General features: G+C 37.4%; 1 long non-coding RNA gene across 1 annotated transcript in view; it reads left to right on the forward strand.

Moving 5' to 3' along the window:
- Positions 1-15,155, forward strand: part of LOC122893339 — a 43,015-nt gene extending 27,860 nt beyond the window's left edge. The window contains exon 3 of the long non-coding RNA XR_006381616.1: positions 15,121-15,155. This is a non-coding gene — a long non-coding RNA (uncharacterized LOC122893339). The remainder of the gene's footprint in view (positions 1-15,120) is intronic.
- The last annotated feature ends 385 nt before the right edge of the window (positions 15,156-15,540 follow it).

Consider the following 15,540-nt stretch of genomic DNA (forward strand, 5'->3'; position numbering starts at 1 on the left):
GGCATCCCCCCAAAATATTTTTAATTAAAATGAGTATTCTTGATAAATACACATACCCACATTTTGAAAAAAAAAAGTTAATTATTGTATTTTGCTTTCTAGAGCTATGACTTAGGGTTTAAGCTGAGTGCATTCTACTTGGAGTTTCTGAATGGCTCAAATAACATGTTTCTCCCCCGTTTGATTTCACATGGTTTTCCAACCTAGCCTGGAAGAAAACCTTTCTAAATCCCTTGAGAAAACTATTTTCATTGAACTTTGATCCTACCAGAAGTAATATTTGTAAAGAGAAGCCTACTGCTTCTTTTTACAAATTCAGTCTGATGTTACATCAAAGAAATTCAGATAAACATTGAAGAAATAAATTTCAAGTTCAAGATAAATTCCTAATTTAAACTTCTAAAAAACTTTTTGAAGCTTTTACATAACTATAATAAAAGTTTCAGGAAATAAAATAAAAGACAAACTTAATAGTAACACCAATAATAATAGTAAAACTATTAAAACCTTAATAAGCTTCACTTGCAAGTTTAACAATAAAGGGAAACTGAGCCAAAAGAAAACCACCTGAATTGATTCACAAACATGTGGAAGAATTACAGTTCTAAGGTTTATGTAAGAATTTTCATGGCAGGGGCCCCTGGGTAACTCAGTGGGTTAAACCTTTGCCTTCAGCTCAGGTCATGATCTCAGTGTCCTGGGATTGAGCTCCAGATCGGGCTCTCTGCTTGGCAGAGAGCCTGCTCCCCCCTCTCTCTCTGCCTTCCTCTCTGCCTGCTTGTGATCTCTCTCTCTTTCAAATTAATTTAAAAAAAATGAATTTTCATGGGAGATAATTTTTCTAGCATTTGTGTAACCAGTAATTCTATTTTTCCAGCAGGTTCTGGCACAGAGCCTTGCAAAGGATGATATAGTCAATACATATTAAATAAATATATACATTTCCTTTAACTGAACAAAGAGAATTTTCCCTACAGAGTATTAAAGCTGTTTTTACCCGACTGTTTGAAAATGAAGAAGTGTAGTTGGGTAGTGTTCATGTCTAAAAACAAGTCACAACTGGTTTGATTTTTTTATTTATGTATTCACTATATTGAGCACTTGTTTTGTTTAGCATGTACATAGAATTTAAATATAACGTGGGTGGCTCAGTTGGTTAAGCGACTGCCTTCCAGTCAGGTCATGATCCTGGAATCCCAGGATCGAGACCCACATCGGGCTTCCTGCTCAGCAGGGAGTCTACTTCTCCCTCTGACCCTCTCCCCTCTCATGCTCTCTCTCTCTCAAGTAAATAAATAAAATCTTTTAAAAAAATAAATATAACTTTGCAAATAAATCTTAATGTGAAGTATTCTTATCAGCTATATAAGTCCACAATACCTTACACAAAACTACTATAGCTGGATATTTGGTAATTTAAAAATTTGGGACCTCAAAAGGCTTTTGATGCATATTACCATGTATATTGCACCTTTATGTCATCTGAAGGAGCACTGTGGACTCAAACACAGTAATATTCTGCAGTGAAATAAGTAAATATCCAAAAGTGGAATAAATAAGGTCTACCAATAGCTTTCCATTATTTCTGATCAGGTCATGCTGGCAGATGAGTTTTGGTGCCAAACTTAATACAGATTTGGGTTTCAGAACTTTGAAGATTGTTCAATCTCAGGTAAGTACTAGTATTGTGGACTAGCAGGACTAATCAATCATCTGTTATAAAGTAAGTTTTATTCCCTTCCTTTCCAGGCTGAAATACACTGCAGTGCTTAAACAAAATTGTGTAGGATATGTTTTAAATATATCATTGCCTTAATAATAAACAGATTCTCTCAGCCTTAATTGTTACATATTATTTCTTGAGAAGGCTTAGAGAGAGAGTGATCAGGGCAGATTCTGACCAAAGAATTCAAGAGAGCACAGGTAAATGTTGGGTGATAAAACCTAGTAGGCAACCAGAGCTGCTCTCAATCTCTAACAGACCACTTCACACAGAGATAGAACTGGGCAGGTTTCTGGCCAGACCAATATGCTAATTGTCGTATTTCACTGCCTTCTGGGAATAAAGGACTATTCCATGAGTAAGTGGACCATTTTGCCATTATTAAATAAAATGAACTACTGTCTCAAACAGTGGTTTCCAATGTCCTTATAGAACAAAACAACATTTAAAGAGAGTGTAGAGAGTTCTATTTAAGTAAATATCATAGATATTATATTGGCTGCTGGGATTTGAAATCAGTGAAAAAAGTTTGCCACATTAAACAAATAGATTCACTCACTGAAATCCAAATTATATAAACATTTACCACTTTCAGAGGGAGTTAAAGCTGATGCTGTGAAGTCCATGAGACTGGAACTAGAAAAGGAATTCTTTTTCCCAAGAGTAATCTATGGAAAATGTTATCACAACATTGTATTTCACTAATTTCAGCCTCAACTCCAATACATGGAACAAAGGAAAGAGAAAGGTAGGACTCAACAGGGACCTTGAAATGGGACAAAGAATGAATAGCTAAATGTATGGAGTTTATTGGGGAAGAGGTGACTATCTTTCACCCAGGGAGCAGGAGTAGGAGGCATTTTCCCTCCTTTCTCCTCCAACATCTCTATGTCCCCAGGTAAGGGTAGGAGACAGGATAGGAGGGAAGGAGAAAGAACTGTTGTGGCAGACCACAGGGACCTCTGAGTCTATAAGGGTGTTTAGAGTAGGGGTCCTCCTCAGGGGAGAATCCTTGTTTCTGCAGAGACAGAGATGATCCAGGAGGATCAGAAAGCATGATTTGCTCTAGTGTTTTGTAGCTTATCTACCTTGTCTTTACTCAGGTCAAGTCTTGAAGCATATGCCTTTGAGTGAAAAGCCCATGTGTTTTATACCTTAAAATCTTAGTGTGATGGACTGAATTATGTTCCCCAGAATTCATACTTTGAAATCCTACTACTCAAACTATGACTGTATTTGGAGATAAGGCCTTTAAAGAGATTATGGAGTTACAATGAGGCCACTCTGGTGGACTATAAACCAATATGACTAGTGTCCTTATAAAATTAAGACATTTGGACAAAGACGGCAGGGATGTGCACACAGAAGAAAGACTCTGTGGCACAGTGAGAAGACATTTGCAAGAGAAGGAGAAACCAGACCTCTTTGCACCTTGATCTTGGACTTCTGGGCTCCAAAACTGTTAAAAATAGATTTCTGTTGTTTAAAGCACCCAGTCTGTGGTACTTTGTCATGGCAGCCTGAGCTAATAATATAGATAATAATAAAAGTTCTTCAGGAGCATGATCAACTCCATTAAAAGAGTTATTTGAATGGACAGGAAGCATAAGTCAGAGATTTCATCAAGAATCTCAGAGAGTGGGGCACCTGGGTGGCTCAGTGGGTTAAGCATCTGCCTTTGGCTTTGGTCATCCAAAGATGTCTGTGTCCCAATTCCTGAAACCTGTACATTTTAGCTTAAATGGCAAAAGGGACTTAGCAGATGTGATTAAGTTAAGGGCCTTGAGATGAAGAGATTACCCTTGATTACCCAGGATGGCCCAAAATAATTACAAGGATCCTAAAGGGCAGAAGACCTTTCCTGGATGGTCAAAGACATGCATGTGGTGACAGCAGGGTTAGAGAGACTTTGTTTTTGAAGATGGAAGGGGAGTCAGGAGTCATGAAGTGTGGTCAGTCTTTGGAAGCTTGGAAAGGGAAGGGAACAGCTTTAGTCTCTAGGAGAATTGCAGCCCTGCTAACATCTTGATTTTTAGCCCATTGAAAACCCATTTTAGACTTCTGAACTCCAGACCAATAAGATAATAAATTTGTGTTGTTTTAAGCCACTAGGTTTGTGATGATTGATACAAAAGCAATAACTAACACATGTACCTTCTAATCTGTCCCCCAAGTTTTGTGATTGTTTATGGGGGGGTGGCTTTTGGTGGAGTGGGCTCATTTCTGCACAGGGCATCGTTCCCATTGTTGGATTGTTCTTTCTGTTGGAAATCTCTTGTTCTCCATCCTTCCCAAATTGTCATGTCTTCAAGCGTAATATAAAATTAATATAATTTATTTTCTCAATGTGGTGCCCTGGAAAGTTGTTGATCTTCAATTAGAATTTATTTGTGTGTATGTATGTTAGACTCTTTATCTTAGTTTATTTTCAGCAGTTGTTGCCTGGGTAACTGGCTAAGTGACTACATTTCAGTTTCTTCTTCTGTAAAATGAGGTGATAACCATTTGAACCTCACAGGGTGTTTCAGAGGACTAAATGACTTAATATATATGAATGCAGTTTGTTAAATTTGAGTGTTGAAAACTTCTGTGTATTTATCTATTGATGTATTGTTTTTCCATGTGGCCTTTAAAATACATGAAAGCAGCCTCCTAATATCCTCTTTGTTTATGTCTGTTCAACCTCTTCTATCAAATCCAAACCACACAATTTATAGTCCATTTGCCAATAAAAATCTTCTATTTAAGTATTAGCCAATTTCTTTATGAAAATTATTATACAAATTAAGGATCACGGACATTATTGAACCATGTGTTCATTTTCATTTGAAACCTCTAGCCAAAAGACAACTGTATCCAACTATTCTCTTGAAGCAGGGGTTATTCTGGTGGCATTGTAGGCCCTAAACCGAAGCAGGCTCTGGTCCAGGAGAGTGCCTCCATGTTTGTTGGCTTGCAGACCTGGAGAGGCAGAGGCAGTGACCATCAGAGGCTTTGGCCAGCCGGAGTTCTGAGCCTGACCACAGTGTTCCTCACTGTTTGGTCTTCTGTTTCCATTCCTGACCCATCTCTCTCCTTTGCTAAAAGGTCTAAATCATCACAGTGGCAAAGACAGAATGTATGAATATTCACTGCAGAAAATTCTTTTCATGGTATCTTGTAAAAAATAAATAAATATGACCCACTTTTTACATCTATGCTGTGTTAAAGCCACTCCTTCCCAGATTTTTTCCAGGGCACACCAGTGAAAAAAGTTAAGGATGGTCATGGCAACTATATATTCAGATGAAGGTGTCAGTGACACTGGTTACTCATGTGTCAAGAAGATTGATTAATGTGCTTAGGAGCAAAAAAAAAAAAAAAAATTGATGCTGAAGGGGCTTTTCCAGGAAATGAGGACAGAACAAAACAGCTTAATAATTTTGAACATTGAAAAGATGCTATTTACTCTAAGAATACAGATACCTTTCTTAACACCTCAGGCTTGTTTAGACAGTAGCAGCTCTAACAATGGTAGTTGAGTTAGGACTGCAAAAATCACCAAAAACCCAGTGCTAATTAATTTGGAAAGTTTTCTAAGACGTCCAGCATTCCAGTCTTGACAAATGGCCTGTAACATTGCCCTCTGTAGCAGAGTTAATGATTCTGAATATGGATAAGAGGGGAAAATTGAGTAAAGAATAAATCAAGTAGAGAACATTTTTATTCACTCTATAAGCATGGAATATATTCCTTTGTTCATAAAGTTATTTTAGTCAAATCCATTAGATTAGAAGGAAGGATCTGCTTTTAAAAAAAAAAAATTTAAGCAGTTCCAAAAGTTAAAACATGATTTTAAATGTCTTTCTTAGAATCAGGTAAGACCACAGGTGGATATTCAGTGACACAGCATGAAGTCAGGGATTGTCTTCTGCATTTCGATGGCTTCACTTTGAGTCACACAGTAAGCCCTCCATATAGATATGGATTGTTTGATTGTGTGCCTGTTTCAACTCTCTCTTCATAGATTGAAGAAACAGTAATGAACATTCAAAGGCGCTGTATTAAATATAATAGGAGTTATAAAGGAGTGTTCGGTGTTGACTCCTTTCCTCAAAGAACATAAACATTTACAAACTGAAAAGACAAGTAGAAAAGGGTTAGAGAACAACAATTCAAGAAAGATCCCAAGGTAGTAATCGCAAGATGGCTGCTGCAGGGGAAGGGGTGTGGGTGAACTCAAAGGATACAGATAGCCTGCTTGGCTTAGCTCTTCACCATTGCATAAAACAAGTAGTTTCTGCATCTGTAGTGGTCTCTCTACTACAGGGTTCTGTGGGAACTTTGTGGAGTCCACCCTGTTGGTTCAGGAGTAGAGTTAGTGTACGTGACATTACTCGTTGTCTTCCACAATCTGGCTTGGATTACTTTGTTTTTATCTAGCTGCCAGCAAAATTCTCAGGAGTTTGGCTCTTCAGTGTCTGTGTATATTGGACTAATTCAGAGCCAGAATCTCTAGCAGCATCATACAGGAAGTCGCAAGGTCCTCAGCAATAAAATGGTGTCCTTTATTGTGAAACCAGTATTTTATGTCTTGTCCTTAAGTTTACCATTTCAGGACTTTACTCCTTGCCAAAGTTCCTCAAAACGTGATCGAACACTCAAATTTTTAAATTAAGATTCTGTCCTTTATATGTAAGAAGGGGACAATGAAACAAGAGTCAGAGCAAAGGGGAGAAATACTAGCAAGTACATGGCCACTCAGGAGATCTCCTCTTTCTCAACTACATAGTACCTTGGGGGTGACTCACAGCCATTCCTACACCTTTATATAGAACTCATATGCTGAAGGTGCTTGGGTCTTGCCCAAGAACTTACTTTGACCCTCATGGAGAGGAGTGTTGCTTTTCCAGAAAATTTGTTTTTCTTTATAATGTGTCCAGGAATACTTTGTGACACAGGTAAGGTTTGGAAAGAGGTATTTGTGGCAACAGAGGTTACGGACCTCTGACAAGGGAAGGGTGAGTTGACTCTTCATTAGATTTTGGGGGGAGCTTTGTGTTCACTTTGTGGGCACTTGTTTCTCTAAGTGGTGCTGGCCTTTTGACTAGGGCTACTATTGTAAACAAGCTGATGACACCCTGAAATCAAAGCCATATGAGTCCAAACTAGAGCTTTCAATATAGCCTCTCCAGAAGAAGGCATCCAGAAAGGGCCAGGAAATGTCTATAACACTACGTCCTGTAGGTGGAGAAGCCAGCTCAAATATTAATGCATTAGCTGCATGCAGTTTAAAGAGCACTCCGGAATACAGCAGTGTGTTGCTTGCAGAGATAACCACAGAAACAGATAATGAGAATAGACCTGGTTCCAGGAGAGAGACCATTCCCTAGCTACACTTGAACAGGTTTTTGTTTCTACTATTTTTAGTGAGAAAAACAGAAACCAATATCAAAACCCCAGTGTAAAGTATTAAGGACTACAACACTTCTTCTTCTTTAATCTAGAAAATGGTACGTAATTCTTATTTCATAGGATGAACCCATCATTCCCAGTGATTCCACTGATTGCCCCCATGGACTAGGTGGGCTTCACTAACTTTTACCATCGACCTTCTATTATCAGGAAGGCTCCCTGAAACTTTATCTGTGGTCAGACAAGGTGAAGGACAATCTATAACAAATGCTGTTTGGGGGGGATATTTTTAAACCATAAGATAAATTTTAGCTTCAAAAACAAAGCTTGTCAAAGGAAAAGAACATTTCCCCCCAAAAAAATTCAGACTTGTTTCAATAAACGTTTGTTGTGTCCTTCCCATATGCCGCATGTAGAGGGAAGAGCAGAGAATGTCAGTTAGAGACATTCAATACCCTGGAAGACCCCAGATTGTTTTCCTCCACTGAACAACACCCACAGGGAAGTGCACAAGTACAAAGAAACAGAATTGTGTGAGATATTTCTTATGCTATCAAAACACAATGTTTCAGAGAAGGTGTTTACATGAGAATTGCATTCCCCACAACATTACATTGCATAGCTGGAAGTGTGGCGTTTTTTAGTGAGTAATATATTTTCAAGAGAATTTCCTAAGCATCAGGGAAATTTAATAATAATAAATAACAACTATATAGTGACCACAGTTCTTGGGGGGGAGCATAAGCAGGACTGGACTTTGCAGTGTATACTGGAAAAATATCCAGCATTTGCTGGACCACTTATGTCTCTCATAACTAGGGCAAATATAACTACCACATCTGCAGCTGTGAATGTATTAACGAATTCCCAGGAGAGAATTGGGACTAACAAACATCTATCTCTCCTTTGAAGTAAAATCCCTGATATCTGAATATTTCATAAACAGTCCTGTAGTCACTTGTCTGATCATGTGGATACTTTAACATAACAATGTGTGGATCCTTTCATTGTTTATTCTTCCCACATTCTGGACACTGTGTGTTTGAAACCTACTCAGTAAGAAAATGCAATTTCTTCATACACATGAGGGAATAGAAAAGGATTTAAATGGTGTTGGTTTACTGGGTTTCAAATGTCAAAATAGAAGTCTAGTCTAAGACTGCTAATTGGTCAAGCAAATATAGAGCATCCTGTCATCTGATTTCACAGAGATGTCTATTAACAAGTTTATATTCTGGGTCTCTTTGCCATGTTAAATGCATCCCTCCACACTTTCTCTTCAGAATCCCTCAACTTGTTTTATTCTTTATGTAAATATTGATCCAAATAGCAATTAAATGTAGTTGCCTGGCTGGTTCAGTTGGTAGAGTGCAGATCTTGATCTCTGGGTCATGAGTTTGAGCCCCATGTTGGTCATGGAGCTTAACTAAAAAAATAACAATAATCACTTTATTTTGTTAAAATTGACCTAAGACATTTTTATTAGTTTCAGGTGTACAGTACATTTGACATATGTGTATATTGCTAAAAGATTGCCACAATAATTATAGTTACCATCAATTATCATGAATAGTCACAAAGTATTTTTTCTACAGATGAGAGCTTTAGAGATCTACTCTCAGTAACTTTTTAATGTACAATATAATATTGTTAGCTGTAGTCACATTGTACATCACATCCTCAGAAATTATTTTTTTTAAATTTTAATTCCGGTGTTATTAACATACAGTGTTATATTAATTTCAGGTGTATGAACCACTCTCTGGAAGATGGTTTGTCCCTCTTTAACAAATGATCCCTCTTGATAACAAGAGGTAGAAAGGTAACCCCAAATTCAGAACATGCAAATCACAGCTTTTCTGTCAACATACATACCCAAGCATAGCTCACCTCAGAGGAAGTGCTGATGCCACAGGCCCCAAAGTGGAGCCCTGTTTCACTTGAAATAATTACTGGAAGGTCTTTGTGTGAATGGAGTTTTCTAAACGTTCTTAATAGCAGAAGGAAAATGTCCAGGCCACTGACACAGATGTGTTTCAGAAAGACCACAGATAAAGAAGAGCATAAGCAGCAAGACCAGCAAGAAGAAGGAGACCATTTGCTTCAGGCAGTAATTCTTTCAAGAAAGTCAAACTATGAAATCTCCCAAGCTGCACATAGATGAGAATTCTCTCCTCGCAAATCCCTAGCCCTGGGCCTCCTTAGTTGCTGGCAGCATAGTCTCAATTTCCATCTCTATTTAAAACATTTTTTAAAAATCCTTCAGGAAATGCAGTATTCCCTACAGAAATTGCTTTACAAGTTTCTCATAAATGGAATCTTTCAAACAACCCTGGGAATCCATAGAGGAACCTAAACTTTTAGTACCGAGCAGATTTCCATCTGAAATATCCTAAGATGGCAATTCTCTGAAGGTTAAGTTAACTTGGTCTAATCTTGGCTATGCCATATAATCTTAATGTATCTTTTTCATAAAAAGTTTGATCTTTAGATACACAATGTGCATTTTTAAGATCATTATTTTTATACAATTGGAAAAATATATGATAAAGTAAATATATTAGAATGTATAAGTGTCTAAGAAGTAAATGTGAGGCATTTTTTCTGTCATCATATATGATGGCCAACAGTGAACAAAACCCTTCCCTTTCAATATACTCCATCATTTTCACAAAGAATCCTTTCAGCTAACAGGTACACTCTCTATTTAAAGTCTTCTCAAGAAAAGCCTACAATTACAATTTTCAGCTTGGCAGTCTATTATTGTTTAAATATCAATATTTCTCCTCTTTCCTGTTGAGTAAGCAGCAATCACCTCAGAATAAGTGAGAAAGTATACACAAGCAAGGAGATACAATGCCAGGAAACAGCAGAAGTAAGAGCTGCATATTGGAAGCAAACAAGATGTTTTCATTCTTATAATTGCAGCATGGTTTGAGGGTGCATACTATGTTTGTGATGAAATAAAGTGTAATCAAACTGTAGTCATACTAATAGTCTTTGCTGATATGGGTCTGAATAAGACAGATCTGAGACATGGTAACTCTGAGAAAGATGTTGGAAACCTGAAAACATGGTTTTTGGAGATAGAGTCAGCCTTTTGTAGAAACTCCAGCATTGAAAACAAATCCTTTGAAAAGAAGAGGGATGCTGACCCCTTTGCTTTTGCATGCAACTGACAAAATTCTCTATAACTAAGCTGCTAAGACAGGTGGCTCTATTGACTGGTTGCTTAGGCAAAGAGGAGTTGATAATGAGGGAGCTGTGTGGGATAAATCCTAGGATGGCACTGACAGGAATCAGTGACTAAGGGGCTGTATTTTCAATGTGTCACAGGGAAGTGCCAAGAAAGAACTTGCATTTCTTTTTTTTTTTTCCAATTTATTTATTTTCAGAAAAACAGTATTCATTATTTTTTCACCACACCCAGTGCTCCATGCAAGCCGTGCCCTCTATAATACCCACCACCTGGTACCCCAACCTCCCACCCCTCCGCCACTTCAAAGCCCTCAGATTGTTTTTCAGAGTCCATAGTCTCTCATGGTTCACCACCCCTTCCAATTTACCCAAAAGCACATACCCTCCCCAATGTCCATAACCCTACCCCCCTTCTCCCAACCCCCCTCTCCCCAGCAACCCACAGTTTGTTTTGTGAGATTAAGAGTCACTTATGGTTTGTCTCCCTCCCTATCTCATCTTGTTTCATGGATTCTTCTCCTACCCACTTAAGCCCCCATGTTGCATCACTACTTCCTCTAACAATCAAAATTAATAGCTCTAGCTTTGTCTAGTCTAGGGTGTGGAGGTAATGAGAAACCAGTCACAGAAGTGTTGCAACTGTTAAAGCCTCATTCCTCAGCCATCCAGCATGCCCTTATAATTACATCATCTCCATATATAGACCACCCCAATTAAATTGTGGTCTAATAATTTTGTATAAGATGGCCGTTTGTAAGAAGCAACAATGGGGGATGCCTGGGTGGCTCGGTAGATTAAGCAGATACCCTCAGCTTAAGTCATGATTCCAGGGTCCTGGAATCAGCCTTCTTGCTTAGCAGGGATTCTGCTTCTCCCTCCACCTGCTGTTCCCCCTGTCTGTACTCCCTCTCTCTTTAGAGCAAGTAAGTAAATAAAATAAATAAAATCTTTGAAAAAAAAAAAAAAAGAGGAAGCAGCAGCAGCAGCAACAGTGGGTTGTGATGGTGATTCCACTTACGGGATTTCTCTTTTTTTGCATGTTGAGTGGCCTTAAACTTATGTGCCATGGACCAGACCACCTGCTGAGAAAGGAGCCCATGGTAGGACTTGATCCCTGGATTTCAGTTCTAAGAGAGGAAAGTGACAGAACAAGAGTAGAGGAAGGTCATAGGATAATTTAGAGAGAAAAAAAGAACTACAAAGAACTTTGGATCCCTGAAAATAAGATCTTGGTATAGAATGAAACTAACTGGTTGTCATTTCTGCACATTTGGTCCATTATAATCCAAAATCCAAATATCCAGGTTAGATGCAGTATTATAATACATGTATTATTTAATATATTAAATGAACCATTTGCTTCTGTTTCTGATCAACAGATGAAGGAAAGGGATTGGATTTAATTGCCTGAAAAACAAAACCAAAAACAATGAACTAGACAAAATACATGGAACAATAGTTTTCAGATATTGGAGATTGTGCAGTAAAGGTATATTGTTCCTTAAAAACAAAAACAAGTGAGTTTACCATGATCACCCGGCTTACTTCTAGGAAAAAGTTTCTAAGCTTCACAGGATGGGAAGTTCAGGTCATCTGCAATAGTCTATTTGAGTTGAAAAGATGGAATTAGGAGTCTGAGACACCCACAACAGCCATGATTCCCAGAACATAGGAAGAGAGAGCACCAAAGATCCAAAACAGGTACCTCTTGAGTCTCCAGCTGAGTAAAGCACAAGTATGTGAGGAAGCTATCCAAAATTGAGGAAATAACTACTCAACAGGAATAGAGGAGACAGTTGCTATTTCTGATATACAAAAGCTGAGACAATTCACCTGCAGAAACATACCACAAAATAAATCAAAGGGAATCCTTTAGGCAGAAGAAAAATGATACCAGACAGAAATCTAGATCAACACAAAGGAATGAAGAGCAGCCAAACTGGTAAATTTAAATAATTTTTTCTTATTTTTAATATCTTTAAAAGATAATCAACTGCTTTGAGTAAAAATAATAATGTATTATAGAAATATGTAATGTAATACATGATAGCAAAATCTAGGTAAGGACATTGGAAGTAGATTCTTATACTCTATCTGAAATGTTACAACATTACCTGAAGGTAGACTATAATAAGTTTAAGATATATGCATTATAAATCCTAAAGTGACTACTACTTGAAAGTTACACCTAGAAAGCAAACAAAGGAGATGGAATAGAAGCACACATGCACATGCACACACACACACACACACACACACACAGCCCAAACAAACAAAAACTTAATTCACAAACCAATAAACAACAATAGCATCAACAACCAAAAAAACTAAATTAAAAGGATGGTAGAAAAGGCAGAAAATAGGAATGAAGAAGAGACAGAACAAATAGAATGTACATAGCAGCATGCTATAGTTAAACCCAATCCCATCAATTATTACATTAAATGTAAATGATCTAAACATCACAATCATCAGAGAGATTTTTAAATTATTTGAAAAAAAAAACAAACAAGACCTAGCTATATGCTATCTATAAGAAATTCACTTTAAATACAAAGTCACAAAGAAGTTAAAAATGAAAAGATGGGAAAAGATCAGGTTAACATCATGAAGAGGTATTTTAATATTAGACAAAATAGATTTCAGTGCAAATAATGCCTTCAGAGGTGAAAAGGATCATTTGATAATGATAAAGTGGTCAATTTTTTAAGAGAACAGAAAAATCTTAAAGGTTTTTATATACTGAATGACAAAACTTCCAAGTACATTCAAACAAAATCTGATAGAACTTAAAGAAGAAATAGACAAATCCATAACTGCAATTGTGAATTTCAACACTACTCTCCCAATAATTTGCAAAACAAGTAGATAAACAACAGCACAATGCATATTATTTTCAAGAGTGCAGACAACATTTACATTTAGAACATTTACCAGGATAGACAATAAAACAAGTTCAACAAATTTAAAAATATTCAAGTCATACAACGTACATTCTCTGACTACAGTGGAATTAAATTGGAAATCACTAACAGAAAGATAGCTGAAAAATCCTCAAATATTAAAAAATTGAAACATTTCTAAATAAAATATGTGTCAGAGAAGAAACCAAAAGTGAAATTGGAATGTATTTTGAATTAAACAAAAATGAAAACATAGCATAGCTCCCTGCTCAGCAGGGAGCCTGCTTCCCCCTCTCTCTCTGCCTGCTTCTGCCTACTTGTGATCTTGCTCTCTGTCAAATAAATAAATAAAATCTTAAAAAAAAAAAAAAGAAAAGAAAAGAAGAAGAAGAAGTGAGACATTGTTGAGGCAAGGTTTAGTGTGGGCTCGTCTTTGAAGAAGTGATCCCTAATGTTCATAGAGTTGCTATCTGTTTGACTATCACTGACGAATAAGTCAACAATTTTCAGGGCCAGAGTGGATGGAATGTACCCTTATTCTGTTATGAATTGAGAATATCTTCTGAGTTCTAACCTGTCAGGTTGCAGCTAGGTGCACATTGGCTTCCTGACCTCAGACATTACCTGAGATTTCTTCAGCATCAGGAATCTCCACCCAAAATTAAAAGCTCAGCAGTCACCTCTCATTCTCTCACCTAGTCAGTCTGCTGACCTGTTTTTTCTTTAGGTCACTGGAATGATATGCAGATGATCTAGTGGTTCTTCTCTTTTCTCTTTTTGTCATTACTTCTACTCCTTAATTTTAGACAATGTTTAAGCTCCCTGATCCCCACCAGAATCTTTTTTTTTTTTTTTTTTTTTTTAATAATACCTGGTTCGTATAGTCTCATGGTTGCTTTTGCCATTACTTGAGCATTATGCTTCCTGAACAGGGAGTTGCATTGTTGTGTTGCTTTGTTTTTTGTTGCTGTTGTTGTTTTGTTTTTTAGTTCTTGAGGTCTAGATCCTTCATCTAAGGCAGGTTTCTCAACCTCATGCACTGACCCTGATTTTCACTGCCATCTTGTGGTCAGGAGGAGTTTGAAACCATCAGGAAGTGATGGTTGACACTTCCTATACAAGAAGTGACACTTGTAAAATGTAGATAGATATATGTATCCCAGTCCTAAAAAATGAATCCTGGTTTCAAAAGTTTTTGGAGCTTGATAGGATAGTAAAGTTTATCTAGACAGTTTTATTTTCCCTGATGTATCTCACCATATTCATGATTTTAATCCTACATGCCAAAAATAATGATGGCAAACACTCACATAGCTATGCTAGAAACAATTCTAAATGATTTACATTTAATTCATTTAATCCATACAACTTTGTAAAATGGGATTTCCATGTTACAGATAAGCAAACTGATATATAAAGAGAAGAAATAACTTTCCCAACAGCTAGTGGGTTGAGTCTGGTTCCCAAAACCCACCACCTTCATTCTCCTAATGCATACAGACACTGCTGACATCACTGTCAGGGGTGGATTAAAATTTCCTGTGGTTAGATTTCTATCACATTAAATCAGAGGGTATGAGTAATATTTCAAACCTACCCCCAAACATGGCACCCTCCCACCCCAAAAGTTCCCAATCAGAAATGTGAACAAAGGCAACAGGAAATGGGAAATCCAACTTCTACTACATATCTACTACTTAGCATGTCTTCCAAACTCCAATACATAGAACTGTCTAGGTCCAACCAGAACTCTTTCAGTCTAAAGCCCAAACTCAAAATCTTGCCAGCTGTTGCTGCCCTATGTTGAAAAGATGAGATGCCCACATGTGTTTATGAGAAACATTAAAGGAAAATAAATCTAGATACCTGAACCCCTCCTGTCTTATTATACTCTTATTTTAGGTGCAGAGAGAAAATAGGAGATGGGTAGATGGCAGGACAATTGCTCAGTGGGTGAAAGTCTGAGACAAGCTATGTGGAAAGAAGAGGAAGAGACAACACACTCAACCATGTGAACTTTTTAACAATCAGATATGTCACTGATTCCTCCATATGACCCACTTGGATGAAAGACCCCTTTTCCTGGTGGTAAAAGAGGTGAGTTCATATAGAGGGTGTGAAGAGGGGAAAATAAAATTTTTCCCCCAAAGAGGCTTGCAGACAGCAACATATACCTTTGCAGCTCTTCTGAATTCTATCACCATATAACCACAGGCATAGAATACTTTCCTCACCCCACCTTCCACTTCCTTAACCTTCAGCCAAAGAGGGGAATTTAAAACACAAAATACTTCAATTGGATCTGAACTCATTCCTCTGCTG

The sequence above is a fragment of the Neovison vison genome, chromosome 13 (assembly GCF_020171115.1).
Source record: "Neovison vison isolate M4711 chromosome 13, ASM_NN_V1, whole genome shotgun sequence".
Lineage (NCBI taxonomy): Eukaryota > Metazoa > Chordata > Mammalia > Carnivora > Mustelidae > Neogale > Neogale vison.